Raw genomic sequence first — 24,747 nt, forward strand, 5'->3', positions numbered from 1 at the left:
CGTGTTGCAGCCATGAAATTCTAAGTTAATTATTATTTGCAAAAAAAAAATAAAGTTTATGAGTTTGAACATCAAATATGTTGTCTTTGTAGTGCATTCAACTGAATATGGGTTGAAAAGGATTTGCAAATCATTGTATTCCGTTTATTTTTACATCTAACACAATTTCCCAACTCATATGGAAACGGGGTTTGTACATACATACACACATTTATGCACACATATACACACGTATATGCACGTATTTACACACATTATTACACATATATATGCACACATTATTACACATGTATATGCACATATATACAAACGTACTCTATATGCACATATATACACACATATATGCACATATATACACACATATATGCAGTACTTTGGAATGTATTTATTTAGAATCGTTAACATCCTCTATAACAAACCTTTTTTTATTTATCTTTCTTTGTTTAGCAATCTTTGTAATGATACACACCTTTTAAAAATTGAATAAATATAAGGAAAGTTATGAGGTTTTTTTTAAATAAGAGTCACACTTAAAATTGAGCCCTATTACTTTGTAATAAATAAGTTGACCACAAGTAAGGTCATTTTCACCTGTTTAAAAAATTCATAACTTAATATTTATCAGAGGAAAATGAAACGTATTACTGTTCTTTGTAAGGTTTTGTTTCATATAAATCATGTTTTATTTCAATTCTAAACGCACGCCTGCAGTGTGTGTTTACAAGAGGATCTCAGTGTCTTGCATCGCTCATCTCGCTTCACGAAGAGGACAATAAGTCAACATGTGTCAGCAGCTTCCATCAGACATGTTGAACAAGCTGAAGCTAACATTTAGCGCCTTGACATGATAAAACCACTAGAAATGAATACATAGCGTTGGCTCTTGCTGCTAACTGCTAACTGCTAGCAGTACAACACCAACGTATGCAAGCACCTGGCACATTAAAACACTAAACAGGTCTATCTCACTCACTTACCCGTAACAAAAAGTGCAAAAAGCCTCGATCTACCGTGCTTTTGGAAACATTTAAAGCACCAAGGACATTCTTTTTTTGCTATATTTTGAGACCGGAAAAACAGCCGAACAGTACTTCCGCATTTATTATGAATGACGTTGCTCAATTGGCCAATCAGGAGTGGCGGGGGCGCGGTCACAAACAGTGACGTTTGTGGTGATGAAAAACTGCATTTCCCGGATTAACTATCTTCATTATTATTATTATTATTATTATTGCAAGAGTGCAATTTAGAAATGAGTATTAATAACATTATGTTGCAATCTTTAATTTTTTTTTAGTTTCTGAAAGTGAAACCCAAATGTTCCCACTGAATTAATCATTTGAAATTATTAATGCAATCTTGGTAAAAGGTTAGAAAAAGAAAAGCCCTTAAATTATTGTTTTTATTGGACGAATTTCAATTGTTTTAGATAAACCCAATTTTTATGTGTTTACTAATTGTATTTTTGAAAATCCTTTTGTATTGTTTCCCACTTTATTCTATTTAATCTTTCAATAAAAACAAAAAATATTGCAAGAGTAAATAATAATTATGTTTTTGATTTAATAGATGAGTTGAGATTAATTTAAAATATATTATATTATCACATAATATTTCAAAAATATTAGGGATTAAGAAAATATGTCATAGTTCAAGAGTTATTTTGTAAATTATAGCAAAATGCAATTACAAATAAAGTTGTTTTAGATCAACCACATTTTAATGTATTTTTTTCTTGTATTTTAAAAAAAATATTATTGTATTGTTTCTTACTTTATTCTATTTAATCTTTCAATAAAAACAAAAAATATTGCAAGAGTAAATAATAACAATGTTTTTTATTATATAAATACAATAAATTAGTTGAGATTAATTTAAAATATATTATATTATCACATAATATTTCTAAAATATTAGGGATTAAGACAATATGTCACAGTTCAAGATTTACTGTGTAAATTATGGCAAAACGCAATTTTAAAGACTGTTGTTTTAGATAAACCAAATTTTTATGTATTTATTTGTTGTTTTTAAAAAAAAAATTTTTTGTATTGTTTCTCACTTTATTCTATTTAATCTTTCAATAAAAACAAAACATTTTGCAATTTAAAAAAAAGAATAATTATTTTTTTATTTAAATAAATAAATGAGGTGGCGACTTGTCCAGGGTGTACCCCGCCTTCCGCCCGAATGCAGCTGAGATAGGCTCCAGCACCCCCCGCGACCTCAAAAGGGACAAGTGGTAGTAAATGGATGGATGGAAGATAAACCAAATCTTTATGTATTTATTTATTGTATTTTTTTAAAAATATTTTTGTATTGTTTCTTACTTTATTCTATTTAATCTTTCAATAAAAACTAAAAATAGTGCAAAAGTAAATAATAACTATGATTTTATATATATAAATACAATAAATGAGTTGAGATTAATTTAAAATATATTATATTATCACATAATATTTCAAAAATATTAGGGATTAAGAAAATATATCATAGTCCAGGAGTTACTGTGTAAATTATGGCAAAACACAATTACAAATAAAGTTGTTTTAGATAAACCACATTTTTATGTTTTTATTTCTTGTAATTTTAAAAATATTTTTGTATTGTTTCTCACTTTATTCTATTTAATCTTTCAATAAAAACAAAACATTTTGCAAAAAAAAAAAAAAAAAATCAATAAAATAAATGAGCTGGGATTACTTTAAAATATATTATATTATCACAGAATATTTCAAAAAATATTAGGGATTAAGCAAATATGTCATAATTCAGGAGTTACTGTGTAAATTATGGCAAAACGCAATTACAAATAAAGTTGTTTTAGATAAACCACATTTTTATGTATTTATTTATTGTATTTTTAAAAATCTTTTTGTATTGTTGCTCACTTTATTCTATTTAAGCTTTCAATAAAAACAAAAAATATTGCAAGATTAAAGAATAATTATGTTTTTAATTAAATAAATACAATAAATGAGTTGAAATTAATTTAAAATATATTATATTATCACAGAATATCTAAAAAATATTAGGGATTAAGAAAATATGTCATAGTTCAGGAGTTACTGTGTAAATTATGGCAAAACACAATTACAAATAAAGTTGCTTTAGATAAACCACATTTTCATGTATTTAATTCTTGTATTTTTTCAAATATTTTTATATTGTTTCTCACTTTATTCTATTTGATCTTTCAATAAAAACAAAAATATTGCAAAAGTAAAGAATTGTTATGTTTGTAATTAAATAATTCAAATACATTTAGTTGAGATTAATTTAAAATATATTACACTGTCACAGAATATTTCTAAAATATTAGGGATTAAGAATATATGTCTTAGTTCAGGAGTTACTGTGTAAATTATGGCAAAACGCAATTACAAAAAACTGTTGTTTTAGATAAACCAAATTTTTATGTATTTTTTCTTGTATTTAAAAAAAAAAGTGTATTGTTTCTCACTTTATTCTATTTAATCTTTCAATAAAAACAAAAAATATTGCAAGAGTAAAGAATAATTATGTATTGGTTAAATAAATACAATAAATGAGTTGAAATTTATTTAAAATATATTATATTATCACAGAATATTCAAAAAATATTAGAGATTAAGAAAATATGTCACAGTTCAGGAATTACTGTGTAAATTATGGCAAAACACAATTACAAATAAAGTTGTTTTCGATAAACCAATTTTTAATGTATTTATTTCTTGTATTTTTAAAAATATTTTTGTATTGTTTCTCACTCATTTATATTTAATCTGTTAATAAAAACAACAAATATTGCAAGACTAAAGAACAATTATGTTTTTAATAAAATCAATAAAATAAAAGAGTTGAGATCAATTTAAAATATATTATATTATCACAGAATAATTCAAAAATATTAGGGATTAAGAAAATATGTCACAGTTCAGGAGCTACTATGTAAATTATGGCAAAACACAATTTACAAATAAAGTTGTTTTAGATAAACCAAATGTTTATGTATTTATTTATTGCATTTAAAAAAATACGTTTGTATTGTTTGTCACTTTATTCTATGTAATCTTTCAATAAAAACAACAAATATTGCAAGAGTAAAGCATAATTATGTTTTTAATTAAATACATACAATAAATGAGTTGACATTAATTTAAAATATATTATATTATCACAGAATATTAAAAAAAAAAATTAGGGATTAAGAACATATGTCATAGTTCAGGAGTTACTGTGTAAATTATGGCAAAACGCATTTACAAATAAAGTTGTTTTAGATAAACCACATTATTTATTTATTGCATTTTTAAAAATCTTTTTGTATTGTTTCTCACTTTATTCTATTTAATCTTTCACTAAAAACAAAAAATATTGCAAGAGTAAATAATTATTATGTTTTTAGTTGAATGAATAAAATAAATGAGTTGAGATTGATTGAAAATATATTATATTATCACAGAATATTTAAAAAATATTAGGGATTAATAAATTAAGTCATAGTTCCGGAGTCACTGTGTAAATTATGGCAAAACACAATTACATATAAAGTTGTTTTAGATAAACCACATTTTTATGTATTTATTTATTGTATTTTTTTAAATATTTTTTAATGGTTCCTCACTTTTTTATATTTAATCTGTTAATAAAAATAAAATAAAAATTGCAAGACTATAGAACAATTATGTTTTTAATTAAATAAATAAAATAAATGAGTTGAGATTAATTTAAAATATATTATATTATCACAGAATATTTTAAAAATATTAGGGATTAAGAAAATATGTCACAGTTCAGGAACTACTATGTAAATTATGGCAAAACACAATTACAAATAAAGTTGTTTTAGATAAACCACATTTTAATGTATTTATTTCTTGTATTTTTAAAAATCTTTTTGTATTGTTTGTCACTTTATTCTATTTAATCTTTCAATAAAAACAACAAATATTGCAAGAGTAAAGCATAATTATGTTCTTGATTAAATACATAAAATAAATGAGTTGAGATTAATTTAAAATACATCATATTATCACAGAATATTTAAAAAATATTAGGGATTAAGAAAATATGTCATAGTTCAGGAGTTACTGTGTAAATTATGGCAAAAGGCAATTACAAATAAATGCCGACGTGTTTCGTTTTTAAGAAGCGATTTTCCTGGTGGCAGTAAACAAATTATTATTATTATTCATTGCTCTGACACACCCACAGCTTGGAAGTGACTTAAATGATATTTTCCCATGGCAAACGCATGCCTGCCTGTGAATACCACAGACAAACTGTGCATATGTCTCCTCCGGTTTTATGGCAGTCCATAAAAAACATGATCATAAACTGGTTTCCATCGCTATTGGCTCTGATTGAAAGAGGCTTGTATCGGAGTCCTTCGCTTACATGATATAGCGGAGGTTTGGATTAGCTCTGCAAAGCAGCGAGAAAAGATTTACGATTGACTCATGCAATGGGATGCGCCTGCAGATCAAAGTCTTAGAAAGCAAACATGCTCCGTGTAAGGTTTGCATCCACGCTTATTGTGTTTGTCAGCCGCACTGGGAGCCGCAGTCTGGCAGCGAGGGCCCTGCGGCGACCGCCCTCTCGCCTCTTGCGGTGGAGCGAGCACTCAGGCCTGCATTTTCCCAGGCTGAGACAACGCACCACGGTGGCAGCGCGAGCCACAACGGGGGCCTGATTAAAGACTCGGGACAATGGAGGCAGAGCCGGCCCGAGGGACGGCGGCGGCGGCCTTTTCCATTCCTAGCGCCGTCTCCTTAGCGGGGGTCACAGAGTCGTGGTGCGGGGGGGCAAGAATCTCTGGAATTCAAGACGACCCTCAACTGGGGGATGAAAAAGCTCAGAGTGCAGGGAAGTGGGCAAAAAAAAAAGGGAAAGATTTTCCTCTCTGGCTGCATTTCTATTTGTTATTGTTGGCCAATGAGCAATTGGCATGTGGTGGCTTTTGTTCTGATCATTGGGGGTCCCACACAGCAGGCGCCCCTCTTTATTTGGGAGACACCGCTCTCCCTTTCTCTGTAATTATCATGTCTCACGCTTCTTTCTTTCTTTTCGCGACTGAAATAAATCTGCCAGCCTTTTTATTATTGTATATTTAGCACGGCGGAGCCTTCCCACACCGCAAGCTTCCGGTAGCGAAGGGCCCCGCGAGAACTCTGCCATGGCCCGGAGTGCGACGATCAAAGGCCGCCGGGCTAAATGCAGCTCGCCAAGCATCCTCAAACGCTGACCTCAAACATCGCTCATGTCTGAGAGCGACGCCGTGTTTGTGTGCACACGTGTTGCCTTTCAGCGACATACTTCTGTTTTGTTGCCACTTTTTCTTTTACGACTTCCGTCTGGAGGCTCCTTTGCACGGCGATCCCGCAAAAGTTCCCCAATTCTGTTCCGTTCATACAGCGCGGCAACTGGAAAACAGCAACAGAGTTCAATTTTTCAGTTCAAATAACAAACTAAACATAATAACAAACATAAATTGAGAATTGCGCTGTTGTCACAAATTGTTTAACACAACTAATTTTGCAAATACAGCCTAAAAGAATGACATGCTAGCAAGCTAATATGCTAATAACAAGGAAGTTAATGATAAATGCAAAACAGCACCGTATTTTTCGGAGTATAAGTCGCTCCGGAGTATAAGTCACAACGGCCGAAAATGCATAATAAAGAAGGAAAAAAACATATATAAGTCGCACTGCAGTAGAAGTCACATTTTTGGGGGGAAATGTATTTGATAAAAGCCAACACCAAGAATAGACATTTGAAAGGCAATTTGAAATAAAAAAAACTGCGACTTATAGTCCGAAAAATACGGTACTAGCTTCCACGCTAGGCTCTTTTGTTTATGCTAGCTTCCATGCTAAGCTCATTTTGTTTGCTAGCTCCCACGCTAGCCCCCTTAGCTTTTGCCTTCCGTGCTATGAGAACGCTTTTGTTTGTTCCCACCTGATTTATTGCTTAAATAAATCACTTCCTACCTGCACGCTGTGTCCGAAGTCCGTCTGCATCTTGGGAGAACAACCCCCGCATCACCGTGCGCCTAGATCGTTACATGTTTATTTATATTTATATTTATTTTTCACAATTACCGTATTTTTCGGACTATAAGTCGCAGTTTTTTTCATAGTTTGGCCGGTGGTGCGAATTATACTCAGGAGCGACTTATGTGTGAAATTATTAACACATTAGCGTAAAATATCAAATAATATTATTTAGCTCATTCACGTAAGAGACTAAACATATAAGATTTCATGGGATTTAGCGATTAGGAGTGACAGATTGTTTGGTAAACGTATAGCATGTTCTATATGTTATAGTTATTTGAATGACTCTTACCATAATATGTTACGTTAACATACCAGGCACGTTCTCAGTTGGTTATTTATGCCTCATATAACGTACACTTATTCAGCCTGTTATTCACTATTCTTGATTTATTTTAAATTGCCTTCCAAATGTCTATTCTCGGTGTTGGCTTTTATCAAATACATTTCCCCCAAAAATGCGACTTATACTCCAGTGCGACTTATATATGTTTTTCCCCTTCTTTATTGTGCATTTTCGGCCGGTGCAACTTATACTACGGAGCGACTTATACTCCGAAAAATACGGTATAAAAAAAGAGGAATCAAACCGTCGTTAACTGTTGCATGTAGCAAATTAGGAAGCCAGACTGAGTGTGGAAAGAAACGGGAATAAATAGCACTCTGATTAGTGCCTGGCAGCAGGTGAGTATCCTAGACACTAATCAGAGGAAGCTGAAACCAATCAGCACCCATGGTAACAGAAAACAAACTCAAGGGTGCACAAAACAGGAACTGAGGGAGTCCAAAACAAACAGAACATGATCCGGGCAACGGATCATAACAAAACATAACCAACTTAGACACAAAAATAATACATATTCTATAAGGTAGCTAACGTTTCAAATTCAGCTTAAAGGAGTGACATGCTAGCGAGCTAATATGCTAGTGTCAAAGAAGATAATTGTAAATGATAAAAAATAAAATGTAAACATAAACATAATAGCCAACTTAAACTTAAACAAGTTAAGCCGCAAACTTTGAAGCGTGATGTGGCAAGGGAAGACTGTAAAAATAATAAATGTGAAAAAAATATAAATGCAGTTAACAAAATAAATTGAATATATTTTGCAATAGCTACACATTATCAACCTCGAGGTAATGTTGCAATTTTCAATGAAAATAAAGGAATTAACTTAAAAAACGCTCCAATGCAACTAAAACAGTAAGGCTCCAATTTTCCAAAAATGTGCTAGATTGATGCTAATAAACATTGGCTGTGCTATTGATATGCTACTGATTAGTATGGCAATTTTACATGGCAATTTCAACACCTACACATTTGTTGGTGAAAACTACAACAAAGATGCACGCTACACTCAAACAGCTGGTGTGTAATAAGTACAATACTTACTGTATTAACACTTTTCAGGGCGCAACAAAAACCTTGGACTTGCAACTGTATTGGCGACCTAATGTCATACTTGCAAATGATAATAATAAAAATAATAATATGATGATGATAAAACAACTGGACAGCAGTTTTCATAATCAGTTCATTTTGAATGTTAAAATAAAAAAATGTAAAATTAAAAATTTTACAAAAATAAATAAAAACATTTTTAACACACACAAAAGTACCGAAATTTGGTACAGTTGAGTGCCGGTCATTAGTATCCCTTCGTATACAGTAAAATATACAGTATGTGTTGAAAGGGGAAACACGCTAGCTTGCTAACATGCTAGCAGGATAAAAATAATTGGGTTTAAATAGTAAACAAAACAAACTAAGACAAATGACATCGTTACATATCAAATAAAACATCTTATACTGCAGTTTACTCGGTTAAAATGCTACTCTCACAAATTTTACTCAGTGTAAAATAAATTGCCAAATAAATACATTTTCTACGAAAGGCACAAGCAGTAGAAATGAATGTGTAGTAAAAATACTTCCACAGCAGGCAGAAGACATTAATACAACGTTGATTACACATACATGCCCTTTAAAACTGACTTTTAAACAATGCTGCAAAATAGTTTAATTTGTAAATTCAGAGGACTTTGATGTCCAACTTTGGATCAACGTTGTTGGTTGGGATATGACCAAAATTCAATGGTCAAGTCAACGTCACAACCTGACGTTGATTAAGCGTTGTCAATAAGCATGTTGTTATATTAGTGTTGTAGAATATCGGTTGGGAAAATTACCAAAATTCAATTGTCAAGTCAACGTCACAACCTGACATTGATTAAACGTTGTAAAAAAGTATGTTGTTTTAAGGTTGTATTTGTGTTGTAGAATATTGGTTGGGAAATTACCAAATTTCAATAGTCAAGCCAACGTCAGAACCTAACATTGATTAAAGGTCATCAAAAAGCATGTTGTTTCAACGTTGTATTTGTATTGCAGAATATTGGTTGAGAAATTACCAAAATTCCAATGTCAAATCAACGTCAGAAACCAATATTGATTAAACGTCACCAAAAAGCATGTTGTTTCAACATTGTATTTGTGTTGTAAAATAATGGTTGGGAAAATGACCAAAATTCAATGGTCAAAACAACGTCACAACCTAACATTGATTAAAGGTTGTCAGAAAGCATGTTGTTTCAATGTCAGGGTTTCCCACACATTCATTTATTTGTGGCGGCCCGCCACGAAAGAATTACGTCCGCCACAAATAAAAATAAATAAATAAACAAATAAAAAATAAAAAAAAATAAAAATAACTTTTTTTGTCCTCTCCAGCTTCTCAGGCAAATCATACAGTTGATGTAGATGCCCATATCGGCTGTTCAGATTTACTTTACAAAAGAGAAGTGTTGGATACTTCTCTTGTTGCCTTATTTGTATTTGACTTTATTAAAAATATTTATATTAGAAACACAACATGTGTATATAACAAAGGGTGCAAAGTCTGCAGGCAGTAGGAAACACATGGTTAAGTGTAGGGAGTAAAACTGATGGCAGTCTAAAGTTCAAGATTTTTGGAGCTCTTTGTTCAGTGGATCAGATGTTTGATGAAGCTCTGTGTCTATCTACCACCACTACTGTTTTTTGTTTATTTGTTACTGACTGTGGCAGGACACCTCTGCCTCTGTTTCACTTTATGTTGCTGGTAAATAATATGGTTGTAGTAGTAGGCTAAAGTTAAATTATTAAGTATGCACTAATTAAAGGGGCAGAGCTTTAAGAGACATTTTAGCTTTTATATTTTATAAGATATATTTTTTGTAAGAACCACAATTAATAAACATATTTCAGTGAATAACTTATTGTTCAAATCTGTATATAAATATGTACATAAAGTGATGTAATTATATTGTAAAATGGATGGATGGACGTTTAAAACAAAACTGTTATTATTAATTAGTAAGTATACATTTTTTGAGCCTTTTTAGAGAAAATCAAATCATTGTAGTAAATTATGCAAATTACTCGATGGTGTCATGGTGACCACGCCCATAGCCACGCCCCCACCGCCACAGGTATCTTGGCAGTTTATGGGAAACACTGAATGTTATATTAGTGTTGTAGAATATTGGTTGGGAAATGACCTAATTTCAATCGTCAAATCAACGTCAGAACCCGACATTGATTAAATTTCGCCAAAAAGCATGTTGTTTCAACGTTGTATTTGTGTTGTAGAATATTGGTTGGGAAAATGACCAAATTTCAATGCTCATAACGTCAGACCCCAACATTGATTAAACGTTGTCAAAAAGCATGTTGTCTCAACGTTATGTTTGAGTTGTAGAATATTGGTTGGTCAAATCAACGTCACAACCTGACATTGAATAAACGTCGTCAAAAAGCATGTTGTTTCAACGTTATGTTTGAGTTGCTCAACGTCATTACCTAATTCAACAAGTTGTCAATGTTGTTTCAATGTCTCCTGCCTGCAGGGTCACAATGTGTGAACTTAAAAACATCATTAAAACCACTCAAATTGTTCATATGCACTCATTATAATCTAAAAAGCTAAAAATGACTGAGCAATGCAGGGTTTTTTTTTGGTTTTTTTGAAGTTGACATGTTTTATTTGGCAGCTCGCGGCCTCTCCTCCGAGATGCCACGGGGGTGACGTGTCAACGGACGCCTCCGTGATAATGGGAGGTGTTCAGTTAGTAGAGGGATTTGCTTTACTAAGAGGCTGTCAGAGAGCGGGCGGCACCCTGGGGTGTCAAACAACGATGCGGCAGCACCCTCTCCACCCTTTTGGAGCCGACGCTGGCAAATTATTGTGGCCTGATTATGCCGCAGGGAGAAATGACCTTGACTGACGGTCACGTTTCAAGGGTAGAATGTTCAAAGTGGCGAGTCCCTTCTTGAAATGAAGCACAGTTGTTTTCATTTATCACTTTTTCTTTCTTGTGTGCGGCCTGTGTGATGTGCGAGTCACAATGAAGTGATTACGGCCCGACGTGCCTCGGAGACATGGCACTGGGAAGAATTCTTCTCACACTTAAAAATAGAAACCGCTGGCTTTTTCCAACTTTGTTCACTGGAAGACTTTTGGGCATCCAGTTTGATTTTTGATTTTTTTTTTTTTCCCCCACTCTACCATCTCCTTTTTATATTCCTGTAGTCAGGGTGGGGGCGTCTTTAACACACAAAGAAGAGTGGGAACTTCCAAAGTCAAACATTTCCCCCCAAAAGTCAAAGAAACAAAGAAGTATGGCAATACTCAATACACTTCTTTACGCATGTAGACAACTCAAGAAGACTTACACCAACAGGCAGTAGGTGGCAGTATTGCTATGCAAACACTGTCCTGCTCCAATTATGTGTAAGTCATCACTTCAAATGATTACTAAAAGCTCGGGGTGACCTAATCCGATATTGATACCGGCCTGATATCAGCAGAAAAACAAGTATCTGCGTCCACATACAGACTAAAATGTGTTTACTTACGGAAAACGAGCTCAAACTTCAAGTTAACCTGTAAGTTTCCCCTCTTTTCTGTCCGCCATTTTACGCCCGACCTGGTTTCTTCTTCTTTGTTACTTTTGGCGGACAGCACCATGCGCAAAAAGAAGTAGCTCTGATGACCTTAAATTGACTCAGCAGCACCACCTGTCATTTTAGAGTGCAAATTACAGGTGCTCTGAGTGCTAGTGTGTGGAATATTACTGGCAAAAGTTTTAACTTGAAAGAAATAGTTTTTATACTTGCGGATCGTTTACTTTTTTTTACATGCAGAAAATAGTTTTTATACTTGTGGATCGTTTTTTGTTTTTTTTTACTGCAGAAAATAGTTGTTATACTTGCGAATATTATTTTTTACCTGCAGAAAAAAAGTTTTTATACTTGCAAATCTTTTTTTTTACCTGCAGAAAATCTTGTTTTTACTAACAAATAGTTTTTTTACCTGCAGAAAATAGTTTTCATACCTGCGAATCGTTTTTTTTACTTGCAGAATTTTTTTTGTATTATTGCAAATTGTTTTAAATAAATTAAATAGTTTTTCCATTTACGAATTGATTTTTTTAATCAAAGAAAGTAGTTTTTTCTGCTTGCAAAACGGTTTTTTTCAATTGAATAAAAGTGTTTTGGCATGCAAATAGTTTTTAATTGAAAAAAAATCGTTTTTTTTACTTGCAAATTTTTTTTTACTAGCAGAAAGTTGTTTTTTTTACCTTCGAATATTTTTTTAAAAAAAATGAATAAAATAGCTGTTTTTTACTTGCAAATCTTTCTTTAATTGAATAAAATAGTTTTGTTTTTTTAAATTAAAAAAAGATTTGTAAGTAAAAAAGAGCTATTTTATTTTTATTTCTGTCTTTTTTATTTGCTAATTGTTTTTTACCTGGAGAAAATTGTTTTGTTTTGTTTTTTTAACAATTAGCAAATAAAAAAAGCATGCAATACATGTGTTTCTGTCTGGCACAATGAAAAGATTTTAGTAAATGATAAAATGCTTTATTGACTCATATTATTTCAGCAATTTTTTACTTGCAAATCTTTTTTTAATTGAATACAGCTACTATTTTATTCAATTAAAAAAAGATTTGCAAGTAAAAAATAGCTGAAATAATATGGGTCAATAAAGCATTTTATCATTTACTAAATTTACTAAAATCTTTTCATTGTGCCAGACAGAAAGACATGTATTGCATGCTATTGAGTATACTTTAAACTTCATCTAATAATGCAACAAGTATAATACTATCATTAGTTTCAAACTTTTTTAAAATGTAAACAAAATAAATATATGCTTGGTTAAATCAAAGCAAGTTCTTCATCAAATTGTACACTGTAGAAATGACAATACAAAACTGGATTTTACAGTAAAAAACAACAACTATTGTACCGTTTTTCCATTTACAGTAATTTGCTGTAAAAACCATCGTACATTTTAAAGTGAAGTTGTGGCGACTCAGGTACCTGTTTTTTGTTTTTTTCACTGAAAAATATATATTTTTTTAGAGTGTATGTAATACAAATATAATAATCAAATGCACAGCAATTAATTTAATAATATCATGAGGTGAATTCTTATACATTTATATTCATAAATTAGCGGCCTTAGGGCAGCCATAACTGCCATGTGGCCCTAAGTGTAACCGTGTTCGACACCCTTGATCCACATCAACTATTTGATTGCCCGAGTGGCTGGAGTGGACAGATAAAAAATAAAAAAAAGTTTTTCAATCGATTAAAAATATTTACAAATTCAAAAATCTATTTTTTTTTTGACAACCTGCAATATGCACGGCGTGTGAGCTGCGTGTTTGGTGGGGCGCCCTGTCATGTCCACCATGACATCATCAAACACCACGTACAGTAAAACGTACAGACCCTCCACCATTTTCATTTTCAAGGCGAGTTAATTTTTGTTTTCGGTTTCTTAGTTACGTTCTAATCCGGGATATGTTTATTTTATTTGCTAGAATGTGCCAATAAGAAAACAGCAGCGGACCGTAAACGGACCACGGCCCTTTGCTTTAATGCGTGGCTCGTGCATTTCCAGGTTTTTTATGAGGGCTTGAGCCTGGAACTATTTCATCGACTTGACATTATTTCCTATGGGGAAAATAATTTGCGACAAACATGCGGACGACGTCTGCGCAAACGATGATCCCTGATGTGAAACATAGACGGAAAACATGAGGGATACAGGGAATGGAAGGGGGGATGGATTGGTGGGAGGAAGATGGCTATTGGGGGGGAAATAACGCAGATCAGTCAGTGGGAGTGGGGAGAGGGTTTGAAAGGGGAAACATTCGCCACTGCCCACATTAAAGCCATAAAAAAGAAAACAAACAGAAAAACATGTCTGACATAAAGAGGCTGGTTTCCGCGGCGACAGCACAATGGCTGCCTGTGGCTCTTCGGGGCCCTCGCCATCTCGTCTGGGGCCCGGCACCAGCGAAAGTCACCGCAGTCCCATCAGTGTGTGTGTGAAACATGGTGAATGTCATCACGCTCAATGCTGTGGGAACGGCCATGAAAGAGACCCCACTCAGAAGCCACAAAAGCTCCTTTCTGCGTCTCCTCGCCGCCTTTTAGCCTCTCTATTTATCTTTGCGCGGGGGAGCCGGATGAGGAGGGAGGACTTTCTCTCTCCTCCGTCTCGCACGGTGACAAGCAGACTGAGCCGCCCTCGCGCAGCCGTGACTGGCACCTCGCGGCCCCCAGGACACAGGAGCCCGCCTTCCTCACGGCAAGCTCCCGGAATGCGAGTCTCTAAACAAGCTGGAGGACTGAAGAGCGACATGGTCCTCATGGTGAATGTCTCGTGTGTCCAAACAAGCGGCGAGTGAATCAAGCAGCAGTCCAGACTGACACATCCATTCCGACATGGGTCCAGTATGGTGGACACTGCCAAGGCGGTCTGGTGCCAGTTCCCACGCCAATCCTAACTAGCAGCTTTAGGTTGCAGGCATTAATACGCCGACTGTATTATAATAAAAGTATTTGGCCACCCATCCAAAGGTGTCCTAATCACTTGGCCCGGTGTATCAAATCAAGCACTTAGGCATGGAGACTGTTTCTACAAACATTTGTGAAAGAATGGGCCGCTCTCAGTGATTTCCAGCGTGGAACTGTCATAGGATGCCACCTGTGCAACAAATCCAGTCGTGAAATTTCCTCGCTCCTAAATATTCCAAAGTCGGCTTTATTGTAAGAAAATGGAAGAGTTTGGGAACAACAGCAACTCAGCAACGAAGTGGTAGGCCACGTAAACTGACAGAGGGGTCAGCGGATGCTGAAGCGCGTAGTGCAAAGACTTTCTGCACAGTCAGTTGCTACAGAGCTCCAAACTTCACGTGATCTTCCAATTAGCCCACGTACAGTACGCAGAGAGCTTCATGGAATGGGTTTATTTGGCCGGCCAGCTGCATCTAAGCCATACATCACCATACGTGGTGTAAAGCATGTCGCCACTGGACTCTAGAGCAGTGGAGACGCCTTCTCTGGATTGATGAATTACGCTTTTCCATCTGGCAATCTGATGGACCAGTCTGGGTTTGGAGGTTGCCAGGAGAACGCTACATTTCGGACTGCATTGTGCCGAGTGTGAAATTTGGTGTAGGAGGAACTATGGTGTGGGGTTGTTTTTCAGGAGTTAGGCTTGGCCCCTTAGTTCCATTGAAAGGAACTTTGAATGCTCCAGGATACCAAAACATTTTGGACAATTCCATGCTCCCAACCTTGTGGGAACAGTTTGGAGCGGGCCACTTCCTCTTCCAACATGACTGTGCACCAGTGCACAAAGCAAAGTCCATATAGACACGTGTGACAGAGTCTGGTGTGGATGAACTTGACTGGCCTGCACAGAGTCCTGACCTGAACCCGACAAAACATCTTTGGGATGAATTAGAACGGAAACTGAGAGCCAGGCCTTCTCCACCAACATCACTGTGTGACCTCACCAATGTACTTTTGGAAGAATGGTGGAAAAAATTCCTATAAACACACTCCGCAACCTTGTGGACAGCCTTCCCAGAAGAGTTGAAGGTGCAATAGCTGCAAAAGGTGGACCGACGTCATATTGAACCCGATGGGTTAGGAATGGGATGGCACTTCAACTTCATATGTGAGTCAAGGCAGGTGGCCAAATACTTTTGGCAATATAGTGTATGAAAATCAAAGCAGGACAACCAGATGATTCCAGAGGCTAAATCACATCTAGTGCACGTCTCTATTGCGTACATGTCATTAAAGGCTTTAATACACATTTTTCAATAGAAATATGCATCCTATTGATCTTGTTCAAACTAAATGACGGCGCCTGTTCTCCAAGTCAGTGTTTTTCAACCTTTTTTGAGCCAAGGCACATTTTTGTCATTGAAAAAATCCTGAGGCACACCACAAGCAGAAGTCCTTAAAAAAATGAAACTCAGTAGCCGATATTGACAATAAAAAGTCGTTCTCGCAATTGTTGGATATGACTTTAAAGCATAACAAACATGCATCAATATAGCTCTTGTCTTAAAGTAGGTGTACTGTCACCAACTGTCACATCACACCCTGACTTATTTGGACTTTTTTGATGTTTTACTGTGTGTAGTGTTTTACTTCTTGTCTTGCGCTCCTATTTTGGTGGCTATTTCCTGTTTTGTTGGTATTTTCCTGTAGCAGTTTCATGTCTTCATTGAGCGCTATTCTCCACACCTGCTTTGTTTTAGCAATCCAGACTATTTAAGTTGTGCGGACGCCTTCCTTCTCTGTGGGGACGTTGTTGATTGTCATGTCATGTACGGACGTACTTTGTGGACGCCGTCTCTGCTCCACTCGCTGTAAGTCTTTGCTGTCGTCCAGCATTCTGTGTTTTGTTTACTTTGCAGCCAGTTCACTTTTAGTTTCGTTCTGCATAGCCTTCCCTAAGCTTCAATGCCTTTTCTTAGCGGCACTCACCTTTTGTTTATTTTTGGTTTAAGCATTAGATACCTTTTTACCTGCACGCTGCCTCCCGCTGTTTCCGACATCTACAAAGCTATTAGCTACCGGCTTCCACCTACTGATATGGAAGAGTATTACACGGTTACTCTGCCGAGCTCTAGACAGTACAGACACCCAAAAACGGCACATTATTTACGGATTATAATTACTTGTCTGCAAAAGTATTTTTAACCCAATTAGGTGAAATTACATAATCTCCCACGGCACACCAGACTGTATTTCACGGCACACTAGTGTGCCGCGGCGCACAGTGGTTGAAAAACACTGCTCTAAGTAATGTATTGTAATTGTATGAATGCTCCAAAGCAAAATTCATCTATTTATTCTTCAACAACTTCTTCTTCTTCTCCAGATTTAGGTGCGCTCTCTACCTTCCACATTTTTCACCCGATTCAAACCGTTCCGACTTCAAACTGTTCAGCAGGTTCGGGAATCGCGGGCTTTCCCTTGATTTTCAACACATTCCACCATTCTGGAAATGGAAACTATCATTTTTCCAAGTTCAAAAAAATTCCAGGATTTTCCAGAATTCCTGGTTTTCCAAAGCCCTATATCCACCCTTTTTCCTGGCCAGTTTGCCTGCCTTAAAGACCGGGTAGGGAAATGATATATAGAGGCTTGGGAGCTAGAGAGTTCTGCCAGTATTGTGCTCTACTGGACGGAGATGTCAGATGTTGTTCCTGCTATCTGCTGTAGTCATCCACCCATTTTGGGGGTTGTTGCCCCCAGTGCCCCTATCACTACTGGCACTACTGTTGCCATCACACTTTACATTTTCTCTAGCTTCTCCTTCACTTCTTGGCATTTCTCAATCTTTTCACGTTCCTTTTACCGGGTACTGCTATCGCTTGGGATTGCTACAGCTATCGGCACCTCTGTCTTCAAACCGCTATGTCAGGCTGCTAGGCCATCACCATTTTGTCAGTCTGGGTCTGCAAGTCCCACAAGATCTGGGCCTGGTTGTTCTCAACTACATTTGGTGGTTTCTTCCATCTTGATTCTAGGACCTCCAGTCCATATATGGTACAGATGTTCCAGTAGCTGGTTATAGTGCTCCATAGAAGCATTGCCTGCCAGCATCTTACACCCTGCTGTGATGTGCTACACTGTCTCTGCGCAGCCTGCACCTGGTGTCCTGTCTGATGTTGTAGACCCAGGGCTGTACTGACCTTGTGTTTGGGTCCTGTTCTTTCGCTGACATGACTAGTGCTTCTGCAGGGTCTTTCAGTCCAAGCTTTTCCAGTCACTTCTTCAATTTGTCGGTGGTACATGTCATGAGAGGCGGAAGTCCAAGAAGGGCAAGACAAGCTCGGCGGTCTGTGAGCAGGCGTGAGGTCGAGGGCAGCAGCGGGGCGTCAGAGTCCGTGTCCAAGCGAGAGGTCGAGATCCAGGAAGGCAGCACGGGGACCAGAGGGAATCCAGGGAGACAAGGCACAGCTTGAATCCGGGAAGCGAAGAGGGACTGCAGGAACACGACACAGGACAACACACAATGAGCACTGTATGGAACAGGGAACTACGTTCTGGCCCGGAACGCAGGTCGGCTATGGCTTAAGAAGCCCAGGGAGCTCATCAGCGACAGGTGTGTTGAGTGCTGACTGATTGATGGCTGAATGCAGCTGCCTGCTGCAGCCGGAGTGGCGCACGCAGGCGCACGCTTGGAGGTGCGCTCGGGAGACCGCACGGATGAATGCGCATAGGAATGCGCCCGAGCCGTGAAACCACATTTGGCTTCCAGAGTGGTCTTCAACAGCATCATTAAGTTCTTGATGAAGGCTCTTGGCATCCCATTGATGTCATTCCAGGAACTCCAGTGTCCGTGTGTGGCTTTCTTGTAGTCAGTCCAGGTCAAAATAAAAAACGTTTTTTTCACCTACCCAAAATTCTGCTCAGTGCGGCCCTGGCACCGACAGTAACAAGCATTGCATGTGGGGCGCGCAGCAGATTCGGACTGACATGAATGCAACCAAACAAATATGGCTGCCACAGTCATGCATGGTTTGGAATAATTGCAGCTGGGTGTTTGTCTTACAAATTCCGTCAACGTTCGTGTGAAAGATTCCCGTGAGCGTGAGTGGGCGCGTAAGTGAAAATTGCAAAAGCATGAGCTTGTTAATTTCGCCTTGTTGTGGTTTGGAGGGATGTGGCGGAGAGGACTTAAAATAGCGGATCAAGACTGGCAGAAATCTTGCAGAATTCCATCTCATCAGCTCTCAGATCTCTCTGTCTTATGTCTGCACACACTATAAAACTATTCTCATATTTAACTCATTTGCTTTCTTCATTCATCTTCTTAATTACTTGTGTCCTCGTGTGTGTTTTTCATACAAGTTGCGTCACTCTGGAACAAGCAGCAAGTGTGGCCAGCTCAGAACCATAAGTGAAACCAGAGTGTTGCAAAAACACACAATGTTTTGCAATTTTAATGGGGGGGGTAAATGAGCGCTCCCTCAGCGAATGCAACAATGCTTCATGTACTTTGACTGGGAAATTGTGAAATAGTCAACGCAATTTCAATATACATTTTTCTCAGAAAATAACTTTTTTAGTGACTTAGTTTTTATTTGTTCACGTAATAAGTATTATTCACATAGTACCTAATAAATGATGACTTTACTTTTGACTATTTTTCTTGCACAATTAAAAAAATTTTTTATTTTTTTTCAAAATTAGGTCTTTAATCTTGTAGAATGCTGACTTGTTTAACTTTTTTTTTTATATAAAATTGACCATTTTCTTTAATAAAATTATAGTAGGGGTTACGTTTCAGACCACCACCTCATAGTTTGATTTTTTTTTTTTAATGTAAAAATAGTTTCACATAAATACAAAAAAAGTGTGAAAACATTGTAATGAGAGGAGCTCCACATAAAATGGTACTTTTTTTAAAATAAAATTTACCATTTTCTTTAATAAAATTATAGCAGGGGTTACGTCTCAGGCCCCCACCTCTTAATTTGATTTTTTTTTTTTTATGTAAAAATAGTTTCACATAAATCAAAAAAGGTGTGAAAAAATTGTAATGAGAGGAGCTCCACATAAAATACAGGGGAAACTCCAAAATATTTTGAATACATTTTTTAATAAACTTGCCAATTTCCTTTAATAAAACTACAGTGGGGTTACTTTCCAGATACCCAACTCCAAGTTTGATTTAAAAAAATAAAAATAAAAATCGTTTCACATGAATAAAAAAAGGGTGAACAAATAAAATACAGGTGAAACTCCCAAAAAATTTATATAATTAATTTCAGCAACTAAACTTAATAAAACTAATGTGCTGTAAGCTAATCCCATAAAAAGTGAAATATGTCCATCTTATATTTTGTATAATTTTGAAAATCATGGTGTACAGTTTTTGAAAAGCCAAAATTTCCTGAAATTTTCATCTCAAGGTTTCCATAAGTTGTAAGCCATAATCATCAAAATGATATCAAAAGACATCCTGAAATATATTGAGTTGCATGTTATGAGCCTATGTCATATATTAGTTTCACCTTGTAAATCTAATTGCTGGTATAAACAAACCTTTGCACAGGTTGCGCTTGAAAAAGAGATTTTAATCTCAACGAGTCTTTACCCGGTTAAATAAAGGATATTGAAGAGGAATGTGTTGACGGTGGAACGGTTGAAGTGGGTTGAAAAATGTGGAAGGAGTAGTCACCAGAAAAAAGGGTGGAAATAGGGCTTTGGAAAACCAGGAATTCTGGAAAATCCTGGAATTTTTTTGAACTTGGAAAAATGATAGTTTAAAATTTCCACGATGGTGGAATGTGTTCAAGGTAGAATGGTTTGAATTGGTTGAAAAAATGTGGAATTGGTGGAAGTTGGAAAAATGGCCAATTCATTTTGAATGAGAAAAATGTCTCGGAAAACCTGGAATTCTGGGAAATCTGGAATTTTTGAATTTGTCAAGGGAAAGCTCGCAATTCCCGAATAGGCTGAAGAGTTTGAAGTTGGAACGGTTTGAATCGGGTGAAAAATGTGGTAGTTGTGGAACTTTGAAGAATGTCCCATAGGTTTCAATGGGAATTTCCCCAAAAATTGGGAATTTCGGGAAAAGTGAGAATTTTTTTGAAAATGGTAACAAACAACTTGAATGGTCTGAATGAGTTGAAATGGTTGGTGTTGGAATTTTTCAAATCGGTCGAGAAATGTTGAAGTGGTATCATGTTGAATTGAGAAAGGGTATTATAGAATTCCTGGAATTTCGGGAAAACCGGAAATTTTTCCAGTTCAAAAAACACCTTTGTTTTTTGTCCTGATTAAGAGGAATGTTTTGATGGTGGAAAGGTTGAAGTGGGTTCAAAAATGTGGAAGGAGTAGTCGCCAGAAAAAAGGGTGGAAATAGGGCTTTGGAATACCAGGAATTCTGGAAAATCCTGGAATTTTTTTGAACTTGGAAAAATGATAGTTTGAATTTCCAGAATGGTGGAATGTGTTGAAGGTAGAATGGTTTGAATCGGTTGAAAAATGTGGAAATGGTGGAAGTTTGAAAAATGGCCAATTAATTTTGAATGACAAAAATGTCCCGGAAAACCTGGAATTCTGGGAAATCTGGGAATTTTTGGAATTTGTCAAGGGAAAGCCCGCGATTCCTGAATAGGCTATGAGTTTGAAGTTGGAACAGTTTGAATAGGATGAAAAATGTGGAAGGTAGAGCGCGCCAAAATATGGAGAAGAAGAAGAAGAAGAAAAAGTTTAATAAATAGATGACTTTTGGTGTAGAAAAGCATATGTGTGAATGACAATGACCGTACATACCCAACATATCCTATTGACACACCATCATGTGTACGTATTCTATGTCCCCATCACTGAGAGCACATTAAAGTGCTTCGAATGACTTAAGACAAAAACATGTGAGAGAGGATCAATTGACCAACGAGGGAATTAATAGTAAGATGTTTCGCGCTCAAAGCACCCAAACAAGCACAAATACAGCAGCATGTTGGACACAATCGTTGTGGCATGTTTAAACGAACACACCCTTCCAGTCTGCCAAGCAGGAAGAAACACACTCAGCTGGGCATTGTGTCCGAGAGGGCATGCCACTTAGACCTTAGTCTTTTTACTCACACACACACACACACACACACACACACACACACACACACACACACACACACACACACACACACACACACACACACACACACACACACACACACACACACACACACACACACACACACACACACACACACACACACGCACACATTCTTGTATTTGTTACCTTCTTGAGACCTCAAAAAAATGCCTACCTTTTTCGGACCACCCTTTCTAGATATATAAAGATGTGTATTTACAACATTAATAATATATACATACTATGCAAATGTAAAAAAGCTTGTGGTGAAAAATGGTTTGGAATTTCACAAGAAAAAGGTCACAATTTCACAAGAAAAACTTAGAATTTTGTCAGTATTAATTAATAAAAGTCGTCATTTTACTCAACGCAAGTCAAAATTTTACAAGAAAAACTGAACTGAACTATGTGCAATATTATGACAAAAGTTGGAATTTTACACAACAACAGTAGCAGTTTTACAAGAAAAGCTTAAACTTTTGGCAATTTTATGAAAAGAGTCGTAATTTTACTCGACAAGTCACAATTTTTTTTTTTTTAATTTTTAAATTTAAATTAAATGACATTTTTGCCAATATTATAATAATAATCTGAATTTTATTTGGCAAAATGATGACAAAAGTCATAATTTTACTCAAAAAATGTCACTATTTTACAAGAACAACAGAAAAATTGTCAATATTGTGATAAGCCAGAATGTTATATGACAAATGTCACCATTTTGCATTAAAAAGTAATAATTATGCATAAAAAAAGTCATAATTTTACGAGAAAATATTGCAAATTACAGAAACAGAAAGAATATGAGAAATTGTTCCCAATTTTATAAGAAAAAAGTCCACATATTGTGAAAAAAAGATTGCTTTTAGTTCATTTTTATTTTTGAATGTTTTGTTTGTAATTGGTTTTTAATCTTCATTATCTACTTCAAGTTATGACAGTATGTCTCTATATACATATTTATTTCCATCCCATCCATCCATTTTCTACCGCTTCATTTTTTTAAATTAATTTTGGCCAAAGTGGGCGCATTTCACCAAAAATGATTCCCGGGCGCGGCCACCGCTGCTGCCCACTGCTCCCCTCACCTCCCAGGGGTTGAATAAGGGAATGGGTCAAATGCAGAGGTCAAATTTCACCACTCCTAGTGTGTGTGTGACAATCACTGGTACTTTAACTTTAACATTTCAATTTTTTACACACACTTGTTATTTCATATGATGACCAGAGGGGGAGCACTTTTAAAAGCGACACACCATCCTTTTGAAAAATCCCTCCTTTTAGGGACCACCCTCATTTTGATAGATTTCACCACCATAGATGCAATGGTTTTCCGTATTGGGACCATGATTTCGGTCCTAACTTGTTCACCGGTCCTCATATGGAAGCGACTTTTCCTTGTTGATGTCTCAAGAAGGGTAGAAATACAAGAACACACACACACACACACATACACACGCACACACGGCGCCGGGCCCTCGTGTTTCCATGGCAATCTGCACCAGCGATCTTCCCACGGTGGCTGTGGAAGCCGACAGCTGAGTGTTGCACAGAAGCGCATGTGTGAATGAATGGCGCTAGCTACATGCGTGCCAGTGCAAAGAGCGCTGTCCTGTCCAGTGGAGACGGCAGATGTTCAGACACTCACTGGACTGATAGCGCTCTTGACCCTCGGTGTCCGCTGCCTCTGATGGCTGCCATGTTGCTTTGCTTTCACACTTGCCACCTTGACTCCTATCCTGCAGCACACTTAGCCGAAACCCACTTTCACAGAGAGACCAAACAGCTGCACGAGAGGCCAGAACACGCTTCCCCTTTTACACAGAAGAAGTGGGATAGTAGTAGGAGTGTCAAAAAAAAAAAAGATTTTCGAATTAATCGCGATTCTTATTTGTAACGATTCTTAATCGAAAAAAAATAAAATCTAAATCGATGTAAGGATTTTTTTTTTTAACCTGACCTGTACAGCCATCATTTTATCTAGACCAGGGGTCCCCAAACTTTTTGACTCGGGGGCCGCATTGGGTTAAAACAATTTGGCCGGGGGCCGGGATAATATCGATATCCGATAAATGCGTTAAAATGTAATATCGGAAATTATCGGTATCGGTTTTTTTTATTATCTGTATCGTTTTTTTGGGGGGTTTTTTATTAAATCAACATAAAAAACACAAGATACACTTACAATTAGTGCACCAACCCAAAAAACCTCCCTCCCCCCATTTCTTTCTGTTATCAATATTCTGGTTCCTACATTATATATCAATATATATCAATACAGTCTGCAAGGGATACAGTCCGTAAGCACACATGATTGTGCGTGCTGCTGGTCCACTAATAGTACTAACCTTTAACAGTTAATTTTACTCATTTTCATTAATTACTAGTTTCTATGTAACTGTTTTTATATTGTTTTACTTTCTTTTTTATTCAAGAAAATGTTTTTAATTTAGTTATCTTATTTTATTTTTTTAAAAGTACCTTATCTTCACCATACATGGTTGTCCAAATTAGGCATGATAATGTGTTAATTCCACGACTGCATATATCGGTTGATATCGGTATCGGTTGATATCGGTATCGGTAATTAAAGAGTTGGACAATATCGGAATATCGGATATCGGCAAAAAGCCATTATCGGACATCCCTAATATATATATATATATATATATATATATATATATATATATATATATATATATATATATATATATATATATATATAT

The 24,747-nt window shown here is 36.0% G+C and overlaps 1 protein-coding gene across 7 annotated transcripts in view; it reads right to left on the reverse strand.

The window, feature by feature from the left end:
- zbtb8b (zinc finger and BTB domain containing 8B) overlaps nt 1–24,747 on the reverse strand; it is a 60,859-nt gene that overhangs the window by 20,217 nt on the left and 15,895 nt on the right. For 3 of the 7 annotated variants that reach the window (XM_062030132.1, XM_062030131.1, XM_062030138.1), the window contains one exon: nt 6,298–6,404. The exons of 2 other annotated variants lie outside the window; for them this stretch is intronic. The gene's annotated coding sequence lies outside the window, so the exon portion shown is untranslated. Of the gene's footprint in view, nt 1–977; nt 1,131–6,297; nt 6,405–24,747 lie in introns of those variants that run through there. 2 more of the 7 variants (XM_062030134.1, XM_062030137.1) reach the window with 2 other exon arrangements.

Source organism: Entelurus aequoreus, linkage group LG20 (assembly GCF_033978785.1).
Source record: "Entelurus aequoreus isolate RoL-2023_Sb linkage group LG20, RoL_Eaeq_v1.1, whole genome shotgun sequence".
Classification (NCBI taxonomy): domain Eukaryota; kingdom Metazoa; phylum Chordata; class Actinopteri; order Syngnathiformes; family Syngnathidae; genus Entelurus; species Entelurus aequoreus.